At 39.9% G+C, this 15,420-nt stretch overlaps 1 protein-coding gene across 2 annotated transcripts in view; it reads right to left on the bottom strand.

The window, feature by feature from the left end:
• The window catches only part of zfhx4 (zinc finger homeobox 4), a 348,201-nt gene that overhangs the window by 89,099 nt on the left and 243,682 nt on the right, over nucleotides 1-15,420 (bottom strand). Inside the window, exon 3 of one of the 2 annotated variants that reach the window (XM_017716581.2) lies at nucleotides 12,314-12,535. The gene's annotated coding sequence lies outside the window, so the exon portion shown is untranslated. Of the gene's footprint in view, nucleotides 1-2,350; nucleotides 2,929-12,313; nucleotides 12,536-15,420 lie in introns of those variants that run through there. The other variant, XM_017716573.2, reaches the window with a different exon arrangement.

The following is a 15,420-nucleotide window of genomic DNA, read 5'->3' as shown; positions in this document are numbered from 1 at the left end:
ATGACATTAATACAGGATATGCTAGTTTATGCTGTAGAGCACACGGGTGGGATAAAGGAGGCGAGCACACCATTCACCCAGACTGGATAGGTTACAATTTGTGAAAAAGTAGGTAAAATCAGCTGTAGACTTGGTGCTTAAGGCTTTAAACTCTAATACAGAGTGGATCAATAATTCCGCCTATAAGTTTCGTGACCAAGTTCACACATCCAGCTTTTACCCAGCCGAGGCTGAGGAGAGCCACACGGGCCGCAGCCAGGCTTCTGACAACGGGACGGACCAGTTTTAGCATTCGTGTTTTTAATGTTTACGTTGTTTATTGAGAATTTCAGTTCATGTTAGCTTCTCAGAAAGGCTCTCTACGGTCTTTACACACTGACTACTGGAGACACCAAAGGGGGAAAAGACTTTAAGATGGTAATCACTCTTTCTGAATAAGATAAAGAAAGTTAGCTCGTGCTTGGCAATGTTTATATTCTTTATTGAGAATTGCACTTCATGTTAGCCTCTCAGAGGAAGGCAGCATCAGTCTGGCTCTCTGCGGTTTTGTCTCGTCTACAAATGGCTATTGGAGGCAAAAAAAAGAGAGAAAAAATGACTACACGATGATAATCGTGGTGGAAAAGAAGAAATCAAGAACTCTCCTTTGTGGCAAGAAAAAAAAAAAAAAAAAACGAAGGAGGTGAGTGAGCTAGCCTTCCGGATCTCGCTACGAGGATGCTAGCAGTCAGTCAGCCGAGCTGGGGCTTAGCAGGGCTCCGGCTCTCTGGATGTCTGGCTCCGTGTTCGTCCGCGGTCTCTCCTCCGGGGACTGGAGCCTGCCAGCACCGTTAAAGAGCGCGGACGAGCCGCTGGAAGACTGGAAGCAGGAGGACGAGGACGGACACTTGCTTTTTCTTTTCTTTTCTTTCTTTTCTTCTCCCAATGAAAACCAAACGCCTCGCTTTCTTCCTGCGAGCGCGTTCCACCGAGGAGGACCTTGAAACTGTTGGTTTATAAGGGGACTCCCTTCTTTTTTTTTTTACAAGTATAAACGCTTCTCGGTTGGTTCTTTTGGCCGATGCAATCGCGCAATTGGGGTCGTGTTTATTGTAAGAGGCGTTTTGCTCGCTTTTGAAAGCGATTTTCACACAAAAAAGGAGAAAAAGTAAGTGGGATGGAAAAAGCTGATGGGTCTTATCTGAGTGTCATGCACTTCCCCGAATCCCCCTTCTGTCTCCCACCCTGCTACTTTCTCTCTTCTTGTTCTCTTATTCTTATTTCTCTCCGGGCTGTGTTTATATATATATATATATATATAAAGACTAATATTTCATCTCATTCTTACTGACGCTGCTGTCTTAAATTAACTGATGTGTATCTTTGAATGTCATTTTTTCCCTTTTTTTCGAGAACGAAAATTGATGTGGTTCATCTGAAGCAGCAGAACTGCGTGATGGGCTCTTATCATTTGCTGGTATCAGTTCTAGCTTCTTATATTCGAACAGAATTGAAGTGTCACGCGATTCCAAACCAGCTTATTATTAGGATTATTATTATTATTAATATTATTATTATTTTATGCACTAGTTATGAAATGTTTATTTTTTTTGTTAATTATAGTCACTAACTGGACAAGATAAAGGATGATCTCTAAGCCCCCCACTGAACCACAAACATGCCCCTCTAACATGCCTGTTTAAGCGGTCTTGGATGGAGTTTGGGCCAAATCCCGTGGCGCCCTCTGGGGTGCGAGGGGTCACCGTGTGACCGGGACTGACCCTCTATATGCCCCCAAATCAGCAACTCAACTCACTGTCCGCAAACCCCAGCACACATATGAGCCACACCACTTAAAAAATTAAAACAATGAAAATAATATTAATATAGCACTGAAATGAGCCCACACAATAATGATAACGATTTCTACAATCGTCGAAAATGTATATCCCAAATAAAACCACGCTGAATAAAATATTACAGTAACACGTGCACATTTATGATCAATATATTGTTAAAATATTTGCAAATTTTTGTGGTAAATAAAAGCAGCAAAGCAAACAACACCAGTTAGTGTATTTATACATATCTCTAAATCGATTATCTGTACAAACATCATTTCTAAACCATGAAAAGTCCAATAAAAACGAGAAAACTAAACGCAAACGACGCGTTTAAACACTTCCACCACAAAACCAAACACACTTTCCACATTTTCCCTCACAAAACCACAACGAAATCACGCCGGTAACTCCTTTTAAACGCAACCCCCCTGAGAAACGCGCTCCAGAGCCTCAGACACGCAGCCGAGCGCTGGAGGAGGCGGTATAACTGCGCCCCAGCAGCAGTGAAGGAGAAGAAAGGCTGTTACCTTTGCTGTCGTCCCGCTCCTCCGGCTTTTCCCCTCTCCCACATACACACACACACACACTCACACTCACACACACACACACACTCTCTCCAGCTCTGGCACGGCCAGGAGGACACGCTGAAAGGGGGGATGAAGTTGGGGGACCGGCTGCTGCCTCCCTCTGCGCCCCTCAGCCTCCAACTTTCATTTCATATTCCTCAATCAGCCCGGGACAGCGCGCGCGCCTTAATGCGCAGAGCAGGGAGCGCGTTCCCCACGCACGAGGGTGATCACGGCGCCTCAGCCCCCAATAAATAAAAGGCATAGAGTGTTTACACCACTGCACTGCGCCTTATAACCATAATAAACACATATTCAAAATCAGAAGAAAAACAAAATTAGCTGCTGGAGCCGGTTGGGGACTTTGGGTCGATACATCGGGACGTTTAGATCGATTCTATAAACGAAAATCCATAGAGAGCATGAGAGCACTTTCCCCTTTCAGCAGGACACGGCATGGGAAATAAAGCAGGGCGACCAAACTCCATTTAGCACGCGATTTCACATTCATTCCCCTCTATATGTGGAAGAAGAGGAGGATCTGGAGAAGAAGCACACAGAGCCGGAATGGGCTGCTTTAGGGTAGCTCAGCTATCAGCTGCTTGATCTCCAGCTCCCAGTAACACAGAGAGGGATATGCAGACAATAATGACAGCATTATTGCTTTTATTACAGAGCGAATGTATTTGCATTTGGGCTGAAAGGTGTCTAGTCCAATACAGGTGCGATTTACATGATGGTGATGATTTTGATAGTGTGTTTTTGTTGAAATCTCAGTTTTGGTCTTGCAAATAAATGGAGGGGGGGTCTAAATAGGGGGGAGTCCACTGACTATACTAACTACACACTCACTCATACACTCAGAAATACACACACACTCACACTCTTGGGGAGTGCACCTCCTCCCTTTGACTCCGTCCCTCCCCTCTGGCCTCCTCCTGCTTGGCCCTTTGCACCCTCTTTAATGGTCAAACGCACAGCAGCTCCTTCAGCCTGGACTCAGACTCTCCACAGCCCGCTTCATTTAGCCAGCACAGGTACAGGCTTTAAATACAAATAAAATCAAGAAAGAAAAAAAAACTGAGAGAAAAGGCTACAGAAAGAACAGTAGGCCTGACTGCACCTGCTTCCTTTGTTTGGCTGGAGGAGAAACAGCAGTGCGAACAGTAGGAAAACAGATTAAATAGGACAGATTATATGTAAGGTCATCAGGTCATCAGTAATGCAGTAACAAATACATTGAATGAATGAATAGATATTATTATTTTGTTTTGTAAAAAAATAATGATTACTCTATTATTAATAACAAATACTGTTGATGTATTATTATTATTATTTTATAATTAATATTCATTGCATTATTATTAATATTATTTAATGGCAATATTAATTATAATCATTCTAATAATCTATAGATCTAGTCTAATCTTTGTGGACATAGTTACTCAAAGCCATAGTGGTAGGAGACTAAACAAAAATCTAATCAATGAAATCATCAATAATCAGGAGCAGCCTGGTGATGCTGCTGTCTGTAATGAATCTCAGCCATGACGGGCCACTCCCCATGACAGGGGTGTCTGCCTAAGGCCATGGGACGTCCCAGGGCTAGAAGAGAGCGAAGCATGAGCTAACACTGGACCGACGGGTCCAACACACAAGACTGTAGTGTCCATTCAGAACTGCAACAGAGCTGAGGAGAGACGTTTGTGTCTTTGTGTTCAGGAAAAATACATTTCCAGCTCTTCTACTTGAAATGAGCCTATAAACCAGCTTAGACACTCTTGTCTGCCTCTCTGGAGCTCTGATTGTATGCGCGCTCCGATTCAGCAGTGCATTCATTCTGTTTTGTAAATAACCTTGCTGCAATTAACCAGCACAGCAGAACCAAGAATGCTTATCTAACACGACTAAATCCATCAGACCTTCTGACAAAGTCAAATGTAAAGGCCCATCAGGATGAAAATGATCTCATTCATGTAATTCCGCTATATTACGGATTGTGAGTGGTACTGGCTTTTGAACACACTCTTCTTAGTTACACAACATTTTGTTAATAGGGGGATGAATATAAGTCACAGTACATATAGCGCTGGTGCTGATATTAAAGTATACTGTTGTGAAACTTATATTACCTTTATAAACATGTCTACCTTTGTATTAGATAACGTCTCTAATTTGGTGCTATTGGAAACTTCACTCACATGGTGCAGAATAGCGGCGTATATTGCCCATAATGCAATATTCATGAATACAATCTGCAACGGTGCTGAAATGATATTAAAAATTGTACTATTATTAGAAGCTGAGTGCACAATTAAAAGCGCAATTGATGATGACAGCATTTGTATGTAGGTGTATTATATGTATTGCCCAGGCTGTGTGTGTGTGTCTCACAGTGTCCATGTGGAAAACAGATGGAATGATATAGATCAGCTTTAAAATACAAATAAAATGAACTAGAGCTCAATTAGCAGAATGGTTTAATTAATCAATAAAGCATCTTTTTTTGAATGTCCTATATGTGTAGACAAACTTGCCTTTACACACAGTGTTACACTTTGTTGTATAACATCCATATCACACCCTCAATTAAATGCACTTGCTCCAAAACAAAATGTCAGGACGCATTACACATGAGTGCTTAAATGGTGATGTGTTCTGAAAGCCACGTCTCCGGTGCGGCAACAAGGAACTCTTTGACCGCAATTTCGTGTATTCAAACAGAAAAGGTGCCCAAAATACATCTAGAGTGCATAACAATGTGCCATGCGAGGCCAGAGTGATTCACTTTAGACCAACCTCCAGATACGTGTCAGGACAGTGCTGGATAGTATTGATAAGATGCAACATTAGTACTGTTGTCAAATATATCACATTATTTGAGTGTCCATTAATAAGCTTAATGAGCCTTTGCTACTGCTACTCTATGCTAAAAACAATGTCTTTCAAATGTGACATGGCTTGTTTTGATATGACTGCTTCATATTACATAGTATTGTAAATATTAACCAGACAGAAACTACATTTCCAGTAAGAAAATATACTTTATTTAGTATTTATTAATACTATCTACCCAGCAAATGACATGCATTTCACGTTTCCCATCAATACCACTAAAACTAAAAATCTATATTGTTATGCGATACCAATACTGCATACCGGTCCAGATGATGTATCGCCCAGGAATAGGTTAAGAACGGATTGAATTGGTCTGAAATTTTAACAACAAGCGTTGACACTGCACTAAACAGGCTGACAGGCCAGCTGTCTACGGAGATGGCTAATTGGTCAATTGATTGATTGTAACTCCACGACTGTAGACAATGTAAGATGCCACAAAGACGTTGAAGACTGAGGGCTAGAGCCTATCACACTAAAATCACTCCTCATAGCTTATCCAAGAGCTTTCCTCAGTGCATGTTTGTTTATTTCTCAGCTAAGCTCTCTGATGTGTGCTTAGCGTAACAGGGTGGACGCTAAGCGTGCTAGTCCACGGCCACTGGGTTGAAGCCACAGAAACCCTACGGAGAAGCAGCTCTCCTGGCTTTTTCACATTTGAAATGCACCCAAGGGCCAAATAGCTGAGAAACAGCCCCTTAGTGCCTCAGCAAAAAAAAAGAAAAAAAGCTGGCGACTGTTTGCACAGATATTTCAACAGTGCCAGCATTGAGGACATTTGGAGAAGAAGGGGGGAGAAAAAAAAAAGCAGAGGGGGTAGAAATCAAATCAGTGTGGCTCCTGCGTGCAGCGGAGGTGTAGAAGGATGATTGTGGATTGGTTAAAGAGAGGCGGAGGATTGTCATGCATAAGGTAAGCGCCCGTCCACGGGCTTTGTTTGAAAGCGCTGATGTTTGAGGAGGCGTTTGACAGCCTCTGCCGAGGTATCAAAAGCAAGCACTTTCTGCACTTTGATTCCATCCTGTGATACGTCAAATGGATACGATGGCTTGTGTGATTTCGGATTCATTTAAGTTGCTGTTTTGTGGCATTTCTGCATTTCTTGTGCATTTTCTATAAGCGTCCTTATAATACAGTTATTACAAAGTGCTAATGCCTGCTGGAAGAACTGCATTACACATTTATATGCATATATAACAGGTCGTGATTTTCATATGAAAACCTCATAATTCTTATTGTAAATTAGTTTACACCAGCTACCTTTTTCAGTGTGTGAGCAATTCATGAAGGCTGGACCGACAGAGATTTTGTTTCATTAACCAAAAGAAATTTTTGTTACATTATAGATTTAAAGTTAAGAATGTTGTCTTTATAAAGTTACCATATACCATTTACATCACAATTGTAAGATATCATGTGAATCCAGCAGTGCATGCAGTAAAGCTGCTAAAAGCTGCTAAGTTGCATGAAATCGATACAATAGAGATGCTAATCAATAAGATGCAACAGTGCTGCAGCATATCATGTATGTTCAGCATCATCTTTGGCTCTGTATTGTCTGAGCAGTGCTTTGCTCATCAGCTGTTAGGACGGCTTCATACTCCATATGTATGCGTCCAGGCGTGTATCCTGACCACGCTGGCCACATGCATGCATGCATAGCGAGGGGCTGGACTCCAGTCTGCTGCCCCTGGAGAGAGTCAGACTGGATAAGAGAGAGAGAGAACTTGGAAGAGATGGAGACTCTCTCTCTCTCTCTCTCTCTCTCCCTCTTTTCTCTCACCTGCTAGAGCTTTCAGCTTAAATCACCGCTGCTCTCTCTGGCCACTGAAGACCATCACCACAACATTAATAGGAAGACAGTTAATAACCCCCCTCTATTTCTCTCCAGCTTCTTCTTCTTCTTCTTTTTCTTTTTGTCGCTCCCCCCACATGCTATCAATCTGGCCTGTCAAGGCTATGCTGAATCAAAGCAAAAAGTGCTCTTCACAGATGACTGATTAGAAACGCAAAATCACAAGATCCATCTTCATGGTCACTTTTATTATAGTCATTTTTAAACTGACAGCGACCTGCTCGGGCTCACAACGCCGCACACTCGCCACAGATTGGCTTTCTGACGGGAGGGGATGAGAGAAAGCCTATTGTGCGAGGGAAGCAGGGTGCATCACATGCATTTTTCACAGACACATACACACACACCCTCACTTGCACACACAGTCCAAAAAAAATCCACTTTACAATTTCTGTATCACACCTGGTGAGAATCATACACGTCGCGGCGAGGCCCAGCGAATGGAAAGTGATTCGTGTTTCTGCACCATATTCTACGGCAAAATGGCCATTATGAATGTGCTTTTGTGGTGTACACAATACTCAATACAGCAGCATATACGGTCTTTACAATATAAATAAAAAATAAATGACTAAATGACCCAATAATAATATGTGCTTTTGTGTTCTTTTATGATGCAGTCAGTGTAAGATATATATGCATATATGTATATGTATGTGTGTGTGTGTGTGTGTATGCAAATTGTTGGTTTAATCCATTTTTTACTTTTTTTTAACTAAATTTGAAAACTTACCATTTGCATTGTGTTAAAATTTCATGATAAACAGACTAGAAATTATATAATATTTTTTAAAAATCTTGTTACATTAACTATTTTTTTCTTTCTTCTTTAAAAACCATTTTGGAGATGCAAGACTTTGCTCTGACAGCAATGATATTTACATACATTCCTTGGGTTTATGTACCAAAACCAGAACCTAATCAACTTTTACATGACCATTTTCCAACTTCTCTTTATCCATCAGAATAAAACAGGCTGTTTTTGTTACTGTGCCTTTACGACTGATATGTAATATGATATGATATGACCCCTGTTTGGACTGGCTGCCCTGTATTACACCTCACTCAGAAAGCAGCCAAGGTTGAAACACTCCTTATAACTTCAATAGGAGGAGCTAAAGTGCTGAAGGCTTAACAGGTGGATAGAGGTGAAGATGTGGTTTTTCATGGTGTCGCAAAAAAAAAACAAACTCATATATGGACTATATAGGGTGAAGGTACATTTTGATACTCTAACATGTTTACATTCTACATTTAAATCTTGTAATAAAAAATTAAAAAATGAATTTGAGCTTCTCGTGAGAAAGTGTTGTAAATAAAAAAAAAATCTATGAATACATACATATTAACATTAATAACAATGATCATATTAAATAACATTATTGTTGCACCATTAAAAGAAAGTGCTATGTGCTTCGATGGTCTTATGACCTTTTCCCTTCTGTGGATCAAAATATCAGCTCCTAAATCAAACCAATGAACCAGTAATCATGCAGCAAGCTCTAAGATCACACACGTGTATGTGAAATAAAGCAGTGCTAGTGCTCCTCCAGCATGGCTCAGTGCTGTGCTAATCCTAATTGACATCAATCTACAAAATCAGCAGAGGTTACATGTGTCCTGGGCCACATCCACGTTCAAAACAAAGGGAAAAAAGTGGGTCACGGAAAACAAGCAACGGCTGAAAATTTCACAGAAAACCTGGAGACCAGACAGCCTGCCATATTTAATGTCTTCAAAACATCTGATTGAACAGCTTGTCAAAATATTAAGGCTCAAAGGCGAAAGCTTAAGAGTCTTCTCCTGCGAGGGGGCGAAGGATTATTCTATTTAACAAATGGCTTTCTCTTGTTAAATTGCCTTTCATTCAAATTTAGAATGCTTTGGTGCAGACACAACCGATTCGAGCCCTGTTTCTGGTGTGCATTTGTTCTCTGATGTTTTAAATGAAATATGTAACTCATTTGTTTAGCACGTCGCTGCTGAGCTATGTTCAGGCTAAAAGCTCTTTGAGATCACAACCACAATGCTCAATCAGAACCACACGGAGTCAGAGCTGGTGTAAAATAGGAATCATATTGAAGTGTATTTAGACAAGGCCCCTTACCAGGAGACCACTGGCTCTATAATGCAGTGTGTGTGTGTGTGTGTGTGTGTGTGTGTGTGTGAGTGTGTGTGTAGCTGTGACGTCGCAGGCAGCTGTGCTCTGTGTAAGCGAACACACAAGGGTGTGTGTCTGTCTGACTGTCAGCGGGCTGACCTGATACTTTCTGATTATGTCCCTGATGTTAAAGCAAAAAAAACACAAGAAAGTCATGGTAAAATCACTCACACACACACACACAGACACCCACACCCACCCACACCCACACCCACCCACACCCACCCACACCCACACACACACGTAAATACATGCTAACTCACGGGGGTACACTCATAGGCTAATATGAACAGCGCTATGTAAAAGTCAGAGACCCCCATTCATTGATTTCATTTCCAGTGAAAATGGTCATTAAGTACAACTTACTTATTTTCTGCATCAGGAAAAAAGCAAAAAACATATATTATCCATAAAGTTATGCAGAAGCCTCAAATAAAACTTCAAATAGATCATTATTTAGTGTATCCATCCTTTGCCTTTATTACAGCTTCCATTCCAGTTTCTCAGAGAAATCTGGAGGGATATTTTCCCACACCTCCAAAGTTCAGTCTGAGGGGTGGGTTGCTTTTTTTGTATCACACATCCTTTCAGACTCATAGCACTGAGTCATCTTCTCACAGTGGAAGGATGAACAGAAATTCCCGTGGATGTTTTCAGATCTGAAGAGTGGAGCTTGATTTTCTCCTCTTTGTCAGAGATTCGAGCTTTAATGGCTGTTTAACTGATGGGGACAGAGTTTGTGGTGTACCAGGTCTTGTACAGCTGTTAAGAGTCATTTTCTCTGTGTATTTTAACCATTTTTTGAACTCCAGTTTTGAAACTTTGCCTTTTCACTTATTTTTCGTTGACTTTCTGATCCCTGTGCAAGTAGATTATCTCATATCTAATCTCCTCAGAAATATCTCCTGAAACACAAATAACTTGTATTTAACAGCCACTTTGAAAGGAAAATAAACAAATACAAATATGTAACATTATATATATATATATATATATATATATATATATATATATATATATACCAGACTTTTTTCCAAGTAATTTTGGCCTGTGTCTTTTGCTTCATTCATCATGAAATTTACAAACAATGTAAAGGGCGACAGATAATTTCAAATTATGTCAAAAACGGAAAAACATCAAAAATGAAGATAGGAGGGTTTTGTCCAGACTCACTATATATATATATATATAGTGAGTCTGGACAAAACCCTCCTATATATAAAATATTGGAATTACCTGTTATGTTAATACTTGTGTTATTTTTTTTTTAAATAAATTATACATAACAGATTAAAATACTGTCTTAGACACTGCAAGGTACTTTTAGATTTTTTTTTGCAAACACCAAAAAGTTACTAAATGATAAATATTGTACTATAATTATTTATTTATTGCAATTTCTTGATAGGTCATCTTCCTAAGATTTGATCACCTGCAAATAAGAGGAACTCTGAATGTTAACTTTATTCTCAGTGTTTCACAGCTTTATCAGTCATTAAGGAATCATCTATAGTTCTGTTTATCATTCTAAACACAACTAGCATTTCCTACTAAATAGCGGAAATATGTGAAGCTGTAGATTAATAATACAATAAAATCATTAAATACACTTATCTATAAATTGTATATTTTATTGAAAATAATGATTACAAACTTTTGTATACTAGTTTTTATAGGCTTACATGAACACACATAAACACACAGAATGGACATGACCTCTTCTCACAATCACAGACACACACACACACACACACACACACACACACACATTACATACACACACGTGGTCTGCATAACTGCAACTGAGACACGACATACAAGCCCAAAAAACACTTCTGCTTAGAATCTCCCGCATGAGCCATAGCTTCTTTATTTCCTGTTCGAGCAGATAACACAGAGACACATGACAGAAAGTGCAGAGTAAAGGAAACACACAGAGAGCAATGTGGCCTTATGTTAGCCCAAAACGTTTGAGCCACCAATAAAAAAATCACTGCAGTATTTTACGTTAGACTCCATTGATGACAAGCACTAACTACCATGAAATTCCCCAAAGATTAAATGTCCCGGGATCACTGCTCAGAACCAGCACCCCCCCTCTCCTCCAACCCCACCACACACACACACACACACACACACACACACACACACACACACACACAACAGGAGGGGAGCACAGGAAAGACAGATAAATCCAAAAAGAAGCAGCCCACAACGCTCGCTGAGAGGCAAACCAAGACAAACAGCACATCAAACCTGAGCCTGCAAAGCCTGCTTTTTATCCCGCTGGCATTAAACCCTACACACACAAGGGGGAGTTGGTTGGAGGGAGGGGGTTGCAGAGACACACATATACTCATGTATATATATATATATATATATATATATATATATATAATATACACACACACGCACATATATACTCAAATATGTACTCAAAATGTGTAATCAGCGCCTACACCACACTACATTTTACTGTGACAGGATTGCATTTTTATACTTTCACATGCACAGAGAAATCACTCTTCCCAATATTCCAAAATGCAAAATGCTGTATATCCATTCGTAACAAGAATGGATCTGAAAAGAACAACAGCTCACATCAGACGTACTTTATCAAAAAAGACATTCTTATTTCTCTAAGAAAGATAGCGTTAATAATGTGGCACTGATATCTATTGTATGTTTAAAGCCCACTACCAACATCCTTTATCATAAAAAAGATCACTCATATAAGTGACATTTAAGGCATTCTGGAAAAAACCCTTCATATAAATATATAAGTATTTGTATGTATGTATGTATGCACGTAAGCTCGTGTAGAAATATGAGCATAAACAAAAATGCACCCAGAGTCACACACACACACACACACACACACACACACCCCTCAATCAAAACACACACCCACACACACACCCACACACACTCATCCCCACACACAGCAAACAGACAGACACACTCAGACACAGACAACCCCAGCACTGTGTATTCCAAAGAAAGCGCACACCTGCCTTTGTGTCCTCTCCTGCAGCGGCTACTCCTGTCCGGCCCTTCCAGCGGCCACAGCAGTCCAGCTCTGTCTGAACGTGCCGAATACGGTCAAATCAGCCAGGTCAGGGGGCCGTTCAGGTGGGCTCCAGCAGCACACACTCAGCAGCAGGCCGGAGTGCTTAACTTTCAGCAAGTCTGTGATTCTGGGGGTTCACATCCAGCATCCCCCCACCCTGCGCTTTAAAAGAAAAAAAAAAAACAGAGAGAGAGAGAGAGAGAGAGAGAGAGTGAGGCAGAGAGAGAGGCAAGGAAAGAGGGGTAGGAAGCACAGGTCATGTAAAATGCATAAGCTGCATTTAAAAATAATTTAATTCTGGAGCTGAGCGGCTCATCTCCTGCCACCAAGGATCTGGGTGAGGGGCGTTTTTTTTCTCCTCTCCCATGAATGCACCTTTTGTGACAGGGCCACATTTCAGCTCCAGGAGAGCAAAAATGAAAAACTTGTTGTTTATGAGCACTAAAGCAAACATTTTTTCACTATATATATATATATATATATATATATATATATATATATAAATAAAATGTATGTGTGTGTGTGTATAAATGCACACATACACACCCATAGACAGACAGGTAGATAGATAGACAGACAGACAGATAGACAGAAAGTGTTTTGTATGTACTCATTCAAATGGTATAAAAAGTAAACAAAAGGAAGAACCTTTCAGTTTTCCAAAGAAATCTGCAGGGATATTTTTTCACACCCCCAAAGTTCAGTCTTAGAAGTTGGTTGCATTTTCTGCATCTCACAATTCTAGCCATCCCAAAACGACATGCTGATTTAACTGTTCATAAAATGTCCAGTTTCATTGCTCTAGTGCAAAATTCTTAGCAGCGGCTTCTTGACTACTACATATCCTTTCAGACTTAGTGTTATCTTCACACCATTTGTCTCCCCATTTTCTTTATATTTTTGTTTTAATTCCAGTTTTGAAAACTCCTCTTAGTTTTACTAATTTTTCTCTCTTATTATCCTAATTTTCTATGTGCAAGTGAATTATACTATACCTAATCTCCCTAGAAATATGTCCTGAAAAATAACAGCCATTTTGACAGGAAATATGCTATAATATGAAAATATCACTGCTGTCTGGACAAAGTTTTGTATCTCCATTTTTGCAGTTTTCCATTCTTCAAAACATTTTGAGAAAGTCAGCTTTTCTGTATGTTATGTCAAAAGTTCATGACGAACAGACCAACAGAAATGAATTAAAATTACTTGGAAAAAAAATTCTCCCTTTACTTCCATTAAAAGTTGAGAATGTTTTTTCCTTGTCCTGTAAAGTTGCCTTTTTAACATATAAAATATATATAGTGGTATACAGCACATGCTTTGCTTATCAGCGCTGTCTGTGGTCAGAACTGAGCACAACCTCTGCTTATTTGTCTGCTCTTATTGTCCGTCATTCAGGATGATTTCACATCTACGAACAACAGAGGAAGCCTGTCTAGAGGTGCATGTGTGTGTAAGCACATGTGTTTGTAAGGTGCACTCCACACAGGTGGACTCTGTTTTTAGCACCGGCTTCCTGGTCGGCAGACATCTCCTCTGGAGGCAGCTTAAATAAACCTAAACGCCCAAATTAGGGCGGTTTAATGAAGGCTGAACGAATTAAACAAACTCCAGTCCGTGTATTTGACATACCTTTTTATGAGGCAGACATGGAGGCACGTTATTTTTCCATCAGAAAACACATCTAACCCAAAGCCACACTGCTGAGAGTACTGGGTTATGAATCCATATGGGTTTCAAGCATATGTTTCCCATAGCATGCTTAGGCAGTATAATTATGTTATACTTCTGACCTCTGGTGAAAAAAAAGAGACCTTGAATGGAGAGAAAGGATAAACCCGAGATGCCATATTCAGCATGTTAGACCTTGAACCGGGCCAGCTGAAGGCTTTTCTGCTTTTTATTTTCACTTCATATTCTAAAATAAAAGGTTCTTTGTTGTCTGCTGCCTGATTGAACATAATCAGAACCATTCCATCCCACGAAACTTTATTCTAGCTAACAGATTTCTTCCAAATTATGTTCAAATTAAATGTAACACATCAGTGCCAATTCACTGTATACCAACACACATACGCACTCATGCGCACATGTTCATAAACAGAAGACGACGACATTATTGGTCATAAAACATGACAAATCAAATGGCGATGAAACGGGTTTTCGATGTGATTGAAATATGTGGTAAAGGACAAAAACTTCCTTCGCTTCCATGACCAAGCGGATGACAAAACATTAGTAGTGGGCAATATTGTGTTAAATTATGGCATTATATGGTTTTCTGAGACGGTCATGGCCGTTGACAGTACTTTTGCACATATAATAAAAAGATTTAACAGACATTTAATTTTCAATGGAAATCTATATGTAGAAAAATGTGAACTGGATTTTCATCCTCATTGGTGAGCTAGCATGTCAACATGAGTTCTTATTGTGTAAAAATGCTATTTTTTTATTGTGGTAAGCAGCCAGAGGTCCTCACCGCTCCCACCTTAAGCCATTATTGCTCGCTAGCAGCTAAACACAGAGCCACAACATTTGACACACAGAGAACCAGCAGTGTCCTAATTAATCTGATAATACAGTCACAGGGAAATGTTTTATTTGAGTACATCAACTAAAAATATCTTGGATGTTTTCCACTAGGATCCTGCCTTTCACTCATTCACAGCTGGGTTAGGCTCCAGAAGATGTCCTAGAAGTGGCCTAGAATATGTGTGTGTGTGTGTGAGTGATTTCCAATAGGGAGCCTGCAGAAAGAGGTTAAACCAATGATAGAGAACCTGTAAGCAACAACAATCACTGTATTATAACAGTACAAACTGCATAGTAGCTGGCTGTTGGTCCATTATGACACCATCCTATTTTACAGCACATAATAGACCAATGACCAATCAGCTTACGTCTTGCTTGAATTATTCCATCCATTTTCTCTTAAGTTATTTTTTTGCAAATACTAAATTTAAATATATTATTGTGGTCATAGTTTTTTAAGTGGCACTACAGTTTTGCTGGTGCGTTTTGTTCAAAAAGCCAAATATCTGGTG

The sequence above is a fragment of the Pygocentrus nattereri genome, chromosome 24, assembly GCF_015220715.1.
Source record: "Pygocentrus nattereri isolate fPygNat1 chromosome 24, fPygNat1.pri, whole genome shotgun sequence".
NCBI lineage: Eukaryota > Metazoa > Chordata > Actinopteri > Characiformes > Serrasalmidae > Pygocentrus > Pygocentrus nattereri.
Note: the sequence above shows the minus strand (reverse complement) of the source record. Positions and strands in the feature narration are given on the sequence as shown.